The following is a 12173-nucleotide window of genomic DNA, read 5'->3' as shown; positions in this document are numbered from 1 at the left end:
AGGGTTGCAAACGGGTACCCATACCCGGCCGGGTACGGGTAGCCGGATATCGGGTAGGGTACGGGTATCGGGTACCCGGTTGCGACCTCTGCCAGGCGGGTACGGGTAGGCCGTGAGTAACCGTTTGTCACTCATTTCGGGTAGGGTACGGGTAGGGAACGGGTACCCTTACCCGAGTGGGTACAGGTCCGGGTACCCATTTGCGACCCTGGTGCGGCCGGGTACGGGTAAGGAATCAAACCCCGTTTGCGACCTCTGTGGCGGAGCAAGCCCTCTGCACCCGCGTCTTCTTCACCACTCCCGCCCCGCGCAGCCTGGGCGTGCTTCACGTTGGACGAGCCAAGGGGCTGCCGTAAACGCCCAACAGCAGCTCTGGCTCTCTTCCGCGCTTGGGTCGTCGAGGCGGCTACCGTTGTCGCCAAGAGCCACGGCCTCCCAGAATGCGGCCGGGCGCACCAGCGGGGAGGAGCGAGGTGGGGGCCGCCCAGGCACCAGCACCAGCTGCAGCAGCATCTGCTCAGATTCAAGCAGAGGCTGCTCAGCCGTCAGGAGGAGGCCGGTGTCGTGGAGGAGGTGGTGCTTCGGGTGACGGGGACACGGATCCTTGAGCGCAGGGCCTTAGGCAAGCGAGACCTGGGGCACAGTGAGGGGGGTGGCATCAGCACTGCGTGTGCCTGGGCACTTCGCTTTTAACGTCATCCAATGCAAGTACTCTCGTCAAGTCGCCGTCGTCAACTTCCTACGGTTGCTATGGCCACGCTTGGAGAGATCGCACAGAGGAGCATGACGGACCTGGGAACATGGTGCGACCTTAAGAGAAGTGGACTTGGACAGGACACGTTTCAAGACAGGCGCGTTATCAGTATTTATCATATCAGTAGATCTATGATGTTGCGAAAAGAGGTATTTTGGTCATTGTCATGAAGCTGCCTCACCACTACGAATTGTGCCCACTCATCCCTTGATAATCCCCACTCACCACTACCTACTCACCCCACTCACCACTACCTACTCACCCCACTCACCACTACATACTCACCCCACTCACCACTACCTACACTCACCACTCATCCCTTGATAATCCCCACTACATACTCACCCCACCCACCACTACCTACTCACCCCACTCACCACTACATACTCACCCCACCCACCACTACATACTCACCCCACTCACCACTACATACTCACCCCACCCACCACTACCTACACTCACCACTCATCCCTTGATAATCCCCACCCACCACTAGCTACTCACCCCACTCACCCCACCATACTCACCCCACTCACCCCACCATACTCACCCCACTCACCACTACATACTCACCCCACTCACCACTACCTACACTCACCACTCATCCCTTGATAATCCCCACCCACCACTACCTACTCACCCCACTCACCACTACCTACTCACCCCACTCACCACTACCTACTCACCCCACCCCACTCACCACTACCTACTCACCCCACTCACCACTACCTACTCACCCCACTCACCACTACCTACTCACCCCACTCACCACTACCTACTCACCCCACTCACCACTACCTACTCACCCCACTCACCACTACCTACTCACCCCACTCACCACTACATACTCACCCCACTCACCACTACCTACTCACCCCACTCACCACTACCTACACTCACCACTCATCCCTTGATAATCCCCACCCACCACTACCTACTCACCCCACTCACCACTACCTACTCACCCCACTCACCACTACCTACTCACCACTACCTACTCACCCCACTCACCACTACATACTCACCCCACTCACCACTACCTACTCACCCCACTCACCACTACCTACTCACACCACTCACCACTACCTACTCACCCCACTCATCACTACCTACTCACCCCACTCACCACTACCTACTCACCACTCATCCCTTGATAATCCCCACCCACCACTACCTACTCACCCCACTCACCACTACCTACTCACCCCACTCACCACTACCTACTCACCACTCATCCCTTGATATGCCCCACTCACCACAACCAACTCACCCCACTCACCACTACCTACTCACCCCACTCACCACCTACTCACCCCACTCACCACTACCTACTCACCCCACCCCACTCACCACTACCTACTCACCCCACCCCACTCACCACTACCTACTCACCCCACTCACCACTACATACTCACCCCACTCACCACTACCTACTCACCCCACTCACCACCTACTCACCCCACTCACCACTACCTACTCACCCCACCCCACTCACCACTACCTACTCACCCCACCCCACTCACCACTACCTACACTCACCACTCATCCCTTGATAATCCCCACCCACCACTACCTACTCACCCCACTCACCACTACCTACTCACCCCACTCACCACTACCTACTCACCCCACTCACCACTACCTACTCACCCCACTCACCACTACCTACTCACCACTACCTACTCACCCCACTCACCACTACCTACTCACCCCACTCACCACTACCTACTCACCCCACTCACCACTACCTACTCACCCCACTCACCACTACATACTCACCCCACTCACCACTACCTACACTCACCACTCATCCCTTGATAATCCCCACCCACCACTACCTACTCACCCCACTCACCACTACCTACTCACCACTACCTACTCACCCCACTCACCACTACATACTCACCCCACTCACCACTACCTACTCACCACTACCTACTCACCCCACTCACCACTACCTACTCACCCCACTCACCACTACCTACTCACCCCACTCATCCCTTGATAATCCCCACCCACCACTACCTACTCACCCCACTCACCACTACCTACTCACCCCACTCACCACTACCTACTCACCACTCATCCCTTGATAATCCCCACTCACCACTACCTACTCACCCCACCCCACTCACCACTACCTACTCACCCCACTCACCACTACATACTCACCCCACTCACCACTACCTACTCACCCCACTCACCACTACCTACTCACCCCACTCACCACTACATACTCACCCCACTCACCACTACCTACTCACCCCACCCCACTCACCACTACCTACTCACCACTCATCCCTTGATAATCCCCACCCACCACTACCTACTCACCCCACTCACCACTACCTACTCACCCCACTCACCACTACCTACTCACCCCACTCACCACTACCTACTCACCCCACTCACCACTACATACTCACCCCACCCACCACTACCTACACTCACCACTCATCCCTTGATAATCCCCACCCACCACTAGCTACTCACCCCACTCACCCCACCATACTCACCCCACTCACCACTACATACTCACCCCACTCACCACTACCTACACTCACCACTCATCCCTTGATAATCCCCACCCACCACTACCTACTCACCCCACTCACCACTACCTACTCACCCCACTCACCACTACCTACTCACCCCACCCCACTCACCACTACCTACTCACCCCACTCACCACTACCTACTCACCCCACTCACCACTACCTACTCACCCCACTCACCACTACATACTCACCCCACTCACCACTACCTACTCACCCCACTCACCACTACCTACACTCACCACTCATCCCTTGATAATCCCCACCCACCACTACCTACTCACCCCACTCACCACTACCTACTCACCCCACTCACCACTACCTACTCACCACTACCTACTCACCCCACTCACCACTACCTACTCACCCCACTCACCACTACCTACTCACACCACTCACCACTACCTACTCACCCCACTCATCACTACCTACTCACCCCACTCATCACTACCTACTCACCCCACTCACCACTACCTACTCACCACTCATCCCTTGATAATCCCCACCCACCACTACCTACTCACCCCACTCACCACTACCTACTCACCCCACTCACCACTACCTACTCACCACTCATCCCTTGATATGCCCCACTCACCACAACCAACTCACCCCACTCACCACTACCTACTCACCCCACTCACCACCTACTCACCCCACTCACCACTACCTACTCACCCCACCCCACTCACCACTACCTACTCACCCCACCCCACTCACCACTACCTACTCACCCCACTCACCACTACATACTCACCCCACTCACCACTACCTACTCACCCCACTCACCACCTACTCACCCCACTCACCACTACCTACTCACCCCACCCCACTCACCACTACCTACTCACCCCACCCCACTCACCACTACCTACACTCACCACTCATCCCTTGATAATCCCCACCCACCACTACCTACTCACCCCACTCACCACTACCTACTCACCCCACTCACCACTACCTACTCACCCCACTCACCACTACCTACTCACCCCACTCACCACTACCTACTCACCACTACCTACTCACCCCACTCACCACTACCTACTCACCCCACTCACCACTACCTACTCACCCCACTCACCACTACCTACTCACCCCACTCACCACTACATACTCACCCCACTCACCACTACCTACACTCACCACTCATCCCTTGATAATCCCCACCCACCACTACCTACTCACCCCACTCACCACTACCTACTCACCACTACCTACTCACCCCACTCACCACTACATACTCACCCCACTCACCACTACCTACTCACCACTACCTACTCACCCCACTCACCACTACCTACTCACCCCACTCACCACTACCTACTCACCCCACTCATCCCTTGATAATCCCCACCCACCACTACCTACTCACCCCACTCACCACTACCTACTCACCCCACTCACCACTACCTACTCACCACTCATCCCTTGATAATCCCCACTCACCACTACCTACTCACCCCACCCCACTCACCACTACCTACTCACCCCACTCACCACTACATACTCACCCCACTCACCACTACCTACTCACCCCACTCACCACTACCTACTCACCCCACTCACCACTACATACTCACCCCACTCACCACTACCTACTCACCCCACCCCACTCACCACTACCTACTCACCACTCATCCCTTGATAATCCCCACCCACCACTACCTACTCACCCCACTCACCACTACCTACTCACCCCACTCACCACTACCTACTCACCCCACTCACCACTACCTACTCACCCCACTCACCACTACATACTCTCACCACTACCTACTCACCCCACTCACCACTACCTACACTCACCACTCATCCCTTGATAATCCCCACCCACCACTACCTACTCACCCCACCCCACTCACCACTTCCTACTCACCCCACTCACCACTACATACTCACCCCACTCACCACTACCTACACTCACCACTCATCCCTTGATAATCCCCACCCACCACTACCTACTCACCCCACTCACCACTACCTACACTCACCACTCATCCCTTGATAATCCCCACCCACCACTACCTACTCACCCCACTCACCACTACCTACTCACCCCACTCACCACTACATACTCACCCCACTCACCACTACCTACACTCACGACTCATCCCTTGATAATCCCCACCCACCACTACCTACTCACCCCACTCACCACTACCTACTCACCCCACTCACCCCACCCCACTCACCACTACCTACTCACCCCACTCACCACTACCTACACTCACCACTCATCCCTTGATAATCCCCACTCACCACTACCTACTCACCCCACTCACCCCACCATACTCACCCCACTCACCACTACCTACACTCACCACTCATCCCTTGATAATCCCCACCCACCACTACCTACTCACCCCACTCACCCCACCCCACTCACCACTACCTACTCACCCCACTCACCACTACATACTCACCCCACTCACCACTACCTACACTCACCACTCATCCCTTGATAATCCCCACCCACCACTACCTACTCACCCCACTCACCACTACCTACTCACCCCACTCGCCACTACCTACTCACCCCACTCACCACTACCTACTCACCCCACTCACCACTACCTACTCACCCCACTCACCACTACATACTCACCCCACCCCACTCACCACTACCTACTCACCCCACTCACCACTACCTACACTCACCACTCATCCCTTGATAATCCCCACCCACCACTACCTACTCACCCCACTCACCACTACCTACTCACCCCACTCACCACTACCTACACTCACCACTCATCCCTTGATAATCCCCACTCACCACTACCTACTCACCCCACTCACCACTACCTACTCACCCCACTCACCACTACCTACTCACCCCACTCACCACTACCTACTCACCCCACTCACCACTACCTACTCACCACTCATCCCTTGATAATCCCCACCCACCACTACCTACTCACCCCACCCCACTCACCACTACCTACTCACCCCACTCACCCCACCCCACTCACCACTACCTACTCACCCCACTCACCACTACCTACACTAACCACTCATCCCTTGATAATCCCCACCCACCACTACCTACTCACCCCACTCACCACTACCTACTCACCCCACTCACCACTACCTACTCACCCCACTCACCCCACCCCACTCACCACTACCTACTCACCCCACTCACCACTACATACTCACCCCACTCACCACTACCTACACTCACCACTCATCCCTTGATAATCCCCACCCACCACTACCTACTCACCCCACTCACCACTACCTACTCACCCCACTCACCACTACCTACTCACCCCACTCACCACTACCTACTCACCCCACTCACCACTACCTACTCACCCCACTCACCACTACCTACTCACCCCACTCACCACTACCTACTCACCCCACTCACCACTACCTACTCACCCCACTCACCACTACCTACTCACCCCACTCACCACTACCTACTCTCACCACAAAAGGAGGGGCGAGGCCCCATATAGGTGACCATATTGGCCGGGGCCAGGATGGTACGCACCTCGTCGCCGTAGGCAACAGAGCGGAGAGGCAGTTGCCATGGTTACCTGGGTTTGTTATTGCCCGCCCAAGTCGCTGTAATAAAGGCATCAAATTGTTAGATTTTTCCATCATTTACCATTCATCTACTTTCATGTGCCTTTTGTTTTGGTGACATTTTATATTCTTTGAGTCTTTCGGTAAAGTCACGTAGAGAGGTTGAAATTAATAATAAAAAAACGACGCGATCGAAACGTCATAGTTTTTTTGCTTTTTGTTTTCATTAATTTTAACCTATCTACGTGACGTTACCGACAGACCGAAAGAATAGGAATTCCTGCAATCACGAAAGCTTTAAGTCAAGATTTGACATTTATTTGTTAATTCATTATCATTTTGCTTAAGAGGGTTTTAATTTGCTTTGTAGTAGCTGTGTATAGGATTTGGTCCTCATAAGGAATGTTCACCTTTATGGGATGCAATTATCATGAATGATGCTATATAGAATTAAAATATTTTTTATCATAACTAAGACCATACTAAGTTGCAATCACCTTACTACTTAATGAGTACAGAATAAGTTTCCAAGAGAAAGATAAAATAGGTAGATGACATGCACTTGGGACTGGCAGATCCGGCCACATGCCAAATAGTCACGCACATTGAATGTAATCGACTCTCAACAATAATACAATAATTGTCGCTATGCAATAATTGCTATTACCATTAATCATTCATTAAGGTATACAGGAATAATTTGTACTATGTATATGATCTTAAGTTAATGCATCAATATTAAATACATATCATTAACACAGATATAATTTCTCAATCATAAGCTGCATTATCGGCATACTTATGCGCAATGCAAAGTCATCGATCGGGAACGGGTATTGATATTATTTAGATTATTTTGCTGCTATAAATGCCCAAACGATGGTGCCACTTTGTTGAGCTGTCATTTGTGGCGGCCAAGTCACTTCTCAGTGGGCTTTGCCTGGTAGGATGGGGATGGCTTAGTGTTGTTGTGGTGTGTGTTTGGGTGATTTGTTGACCTTTCTTGAGACTTTGTACTCCTATCGTGTTTTTTATTGTTGTTGTAACGTTCTTACCCTGTGCCCCTTACTGGACATCTGTGAAAAAGAGCTTCATAGCTCATCGGATTCCTCCTGCAGTATAAATAAATATTACGATTTTGATTTGTGCTCGCTAACAGCACCCTAAGTCTGTTACATCTACACGGAGGGGTGGGGGGGGGGGTCTGTCGTTGCTGTTGTTGGTACCTTGGGGGAGTCTGGTTGTAGTCCCACGACCACTTCGACCGAAGCGACCGTGGAGGAGGACCTCGCAGTCCCGGAGTCTACGGGAGTGGGGGAGGGGGAGGGGGAGAAACAAATTAGGGACGCATCCTGAGTCTGCCTCCACGCCTGCCGTGAAGAGTGCCGTTAAACAACCTACTCATGTACAACTACAGAGACAAAGATCCCACTAATAGGCATGGGCCAAGTGCTGTTAGCAACCACCTAATGATGACCAGCATGGCACACAAAGGGGGGCTGGTGGTCAGTACCATACCTTGGTCTCATCACCAATGTTTTTAACACACTGCACCCTCGATGCAGCCAAACAGAAGCTGCTTGGGCATGCGGTGGCTGGGCATGCGTGCTACATGACCCAGCCAACGCAGCCTTGCCTGCCGGAGGAGCTCAATGATGGGAATGTGTCCAGATCTTTAAAGGATTTGTGAGCTCACAATCCAGCAAGGATGGATTGTAGGCATGCCAGCCTGAATATTTCTAACCAGCGCAGATGTTTCATTAGAAGGGTCCACGTTTCACAAGCATAGAGAAGCGAGGGCATGACTGGCCGAGAAGACCCGAAGCTTCGTGCGGAGCAACAGACTAAGTAGCTTCCATACAGCATTGTGCAGCCGATTACAATACAATGCCGCCTGTACTGGTGGAGCCAGTGGGGGGGTGGGGTGGAAAGTACCCCCCCCCCCCCAATGATTTGATCAAAATCCCTAATTTCGATCCGATCATTGTGGTTTATTAATAATAAATCGGCATTTTGCGACCCCCACTGCCACTGTAGCATATTATTACGTGCCAGGGACTCTTATGAGATGATAGGACAATAGTCCGAGTCCATAATTGGCAATAAGTAACGGCAAAGCAGTTATAAGCGACTCGCAGATTTGTGCGCAGTTGTGTATACAGTACACGACTTCCCTGAAGGCATTCACCTTCAGCGAGCGCGATGCCGATCACACACGGTTCGAATTCGACCCTTGATCGATGGCTGTGCCATCACCGCACATGCATCGATTAAAAAGCAAGGGACAAGTCCTTATTAACTCCTATCATTTTTCATTGCTGGAGGGGTTGCCCCCCCCCCTACCTGAAAAGCCATTGGCTGCCTGACTGATTCGGAGCGAAACCTGTCAAACTGGAGCTGGTCATAAGCACATTGCCCAGGTATGGGAAACTCTCCACTCTCTCCACAACTGCCCATCACCAATTTGGAGTTGTGGGGGTGGAGTGTCCGATGGTACAAAATACCCAGGCAGGTGCTTAGTTTTGGTGGGGCTGATTGGTAAGGCCCCACACCTCTTAGTGGCAAGCTCCAGCAGCAGCACCTCCAACTCATCTGCGTGAGCAGCAATCACCAGATCATCAGCATGCATAACGTGGTTGACCAATAGGGAGTCATGCCTCGACTGCACCCGGGCATTGATCAGCCTCCCGCTGTATCTGTACCAGATGGAAATTCCTCCGGTACAGCCAAATAAATCTTCTCAAACTACGTGTTTCAAAGATGTAAAATAATGTGGCAGCCAGAGGACATCCCTGTCGCACCCTCCAAAGTAAACAGAATGGCTCCGACTCCTGGCCACGTAGCTTTACCTGGGCCTGCCCACCATTATGGAGGCTTTTAATGATTGTGAGCAGAGTCTTGGACTCCAAAAGCACGAAGAACTGTCCATAGCCCTGGCCTGTTGATGGTATCATAGGCCTTGACCAGGTAAATAAAGCAGAGATGTAGGCCTTGTTGGAATTCCCTACACCCCTGCTGTAGCAGACGGACAGAGAATATGGCATCCGTGCAGGACCGCGCTGGTCTGAAACCACGTTGGGGCTCTGTAAGCCTCTCATCATCAGCATGCCAGGACCTTTCCGAGCACACTGAGAAGAGACATGCCCTACGTTGTTGCAATCTGTGCGGTCCCCACTTCCAATCCTTCAGAAACCGTTCTATGGTCCAGACAGTTGTGATGATGTTATGTAGGGCAGTCTGCACGCAGATGCCACCTTCCCTCAGTATTTAGCTTGGGAGATCATCTCTTCCCGGCGCTTTTCCTCGTCTCAGACTTCGGATTGCCCTCCACAGATGGCACCTCAGTCAACCATTTAGAATATTTGAGGCATGGCAGCCCGAGCGGTCGTCCCCACCTTGTCCCATGATGTGTTCTGCACTGAGGGAATTCCCCTCCCCCAAGACCTCACAAAAATGCTCTGCACACCAGCAGACCTGTTCCTGGGGGTCAGAAATCGGATTACCATTCTTTCCCTTAAGGATGGTGATAGGTGAGGTGCTACAAGTTACTTTTTTGATGGAATTAAATAGTGATTTGCTGAGGCAGATTCCATCTCCTCAGCGACCCGCCACCACCACTCATCCTTGCAGCGCCGCACGGCTCTCCGAATCTCCGAGCGAAGGCTGCATTAAGCCTCCTAATTCTCCGATGTGAGATTATGTAGATGATGGGAGTGGGCCTGTTGTTTTCTCTAAACCAGCAAGAACACCTCGTCCTTCAGCCAGGGTCTCTGCGGAGGTCTGGACCGCTTCCACAATGCAGCCGTTGCAGCTGCATGAGCCAGTCTTGAACCTCACCTATTTCTCCCAACATCAGAAGGAGGGGGGCACAATGATAACCCCAGCTGCCAGCGATATTGAAATTCCTGTTTGAAACTATCGTCAGCTAGCTGAGACCAGGCCACTGTGGGTTTGAATGTGGTCCTAGATGGACACTCACCACCGGAGTGGAATAATGGTAGGCGCATCTTACAGATGACAAGCTGATGGGCAGTGGGTAGATCAGCATCAATGTAGGTCAAGTGTCAAGGGCATGAGCCCGGCGTGCATCCATAATGTTGTGTGGATACCCTGATGCCAGAACAGCGTGTTGGTAATTCTAAGCCCATGGGCTACACACAAGTCTAGCAGCCTCCTACCGTTGTTATTGAGCTGATCTGGCCCATGCCTTCCAATCACTCCAGCCCAGGTGCCAGCATCATGACCCACTCTGGCATTAAAGTCACCCAACAGGATGACTAACACATTCCTGCAGAGGGAGATGATAGAAACGTTGGGTTGCTCGGCCAATGGCCAGCCCCTTCCCGCCCAGCCCAGCCCCTCCCCGCCCAGCCCCTCCCCACCCTCCCCACCCAGCCCTCCCATTTTTTGATGCACGACGGACGGACACAATAATCCCCTGTGGGCTGGTGGAACCAGGTAGTTCCTACCAGTAAAAGCAACATTTGTGGGGAATAATAGCCATTTTCTATACTTTTTAGGCATAAGCAATAAAAAAAAATAACACTTAGTACATACACACAAACATACCTACACAACAACCGCCATTCGCCACTAAGTGGCGGTGACGTCACCACGACGCTTGTGCCAGGCCATGTGCACCCTGAGGCCACGTGGAGTGTCGAACGCCCGCTGGCAGGAGGTCACGGGGCAGACCCAGGTGCCACGGGTCGACTGACCGAGATGACCGAGATGACTGGCTGATGCACCACCTGTGCCCCCTACTGTGCCAACTTGCTGTGCTTTAGCCACCCGGCGCTCCGCTCGTTGTTGTAAGTGTCGCTCCTCCGCCCTCCGTTGTTGCTGGAGGGCGACTGCCTCCAACTGCCCAGTAGCGTCCTTCACGAGCCTCCTCCACTGAGGCCGATCTTGACACCGCTGGTACCAGTCATCGGCAAGTCCACTCAGCTCCACGTCCTCCTGTACCACATAACTCCATCTCTTCTCTAGCCCGTGCCGCGCCCGTTTAGCCCCCTCGATCCGGCCAAACAAAAGCCTACACACACGCACCTACACACACACACTTCCACATACCTACACACGCGCGCATCGACTCGCCGCTTCGTCCACTCGATGTGGACCACAAACTCCTCGTACCTTGGAGGAGTGAGGCAGGGAGGAGTGAGGCAGGGACGGCCTCGACAGTGCGGAGCAGTCGCCACGGGGCGTGGGGTGGAGTTGGCCGAGGATCTGATGCAGCAGCAGCAGCGACGAGACGAGCAGGAGGCCGATGAAGCGATACCACCACCAACCACCAATCACCACCAACCAATCACCACCCACCA

At 53.3% G+C, this 12173-nt stretch overlaps 1 long non-coding RNA gene across 1 annotated transcript; it reads right to left on the bottom strand.

The window, feature by feature from the left end:
* Positions 1–153: 153 nt before the first annotated feature.
* Positions 154–12161, bottom strand: LOC144736941 (uncharacterized). The gene is made up of 3 exons (XR_013588849.1): positions 11986–12161; positions 8076–8152; positions 154–633 (listed from the first exon to the last, which is right to left on the bottom strand). It is a non-coding gene; the product is annotated as an uncharacterized LOC144736941 (long non-coding RNA).
* Positions 12162–12173: the final 12 nt, after the last annotated feature.

This window comes from Lampetra planeri, chromosome 63 (assembly GCF_965212315.1).
Source record: "Lampetra planeri chromosome 63, kcLamPlan1.2.h2, whole genome shotgun sequence".
In the NCBI taxonomy this organism is placed as follows: Eukaryota; Metazoa; Chordata; class Hyperoartia; order Petromyzontiformes; family Petromyzontidae; genus Lampetra; species Lampetra planeri.
The sequence above is the reverse complement of the archived record's forward strand: the minus strand, read 5'-3'. Positions and strand labels throughout refer to the sequence as shown.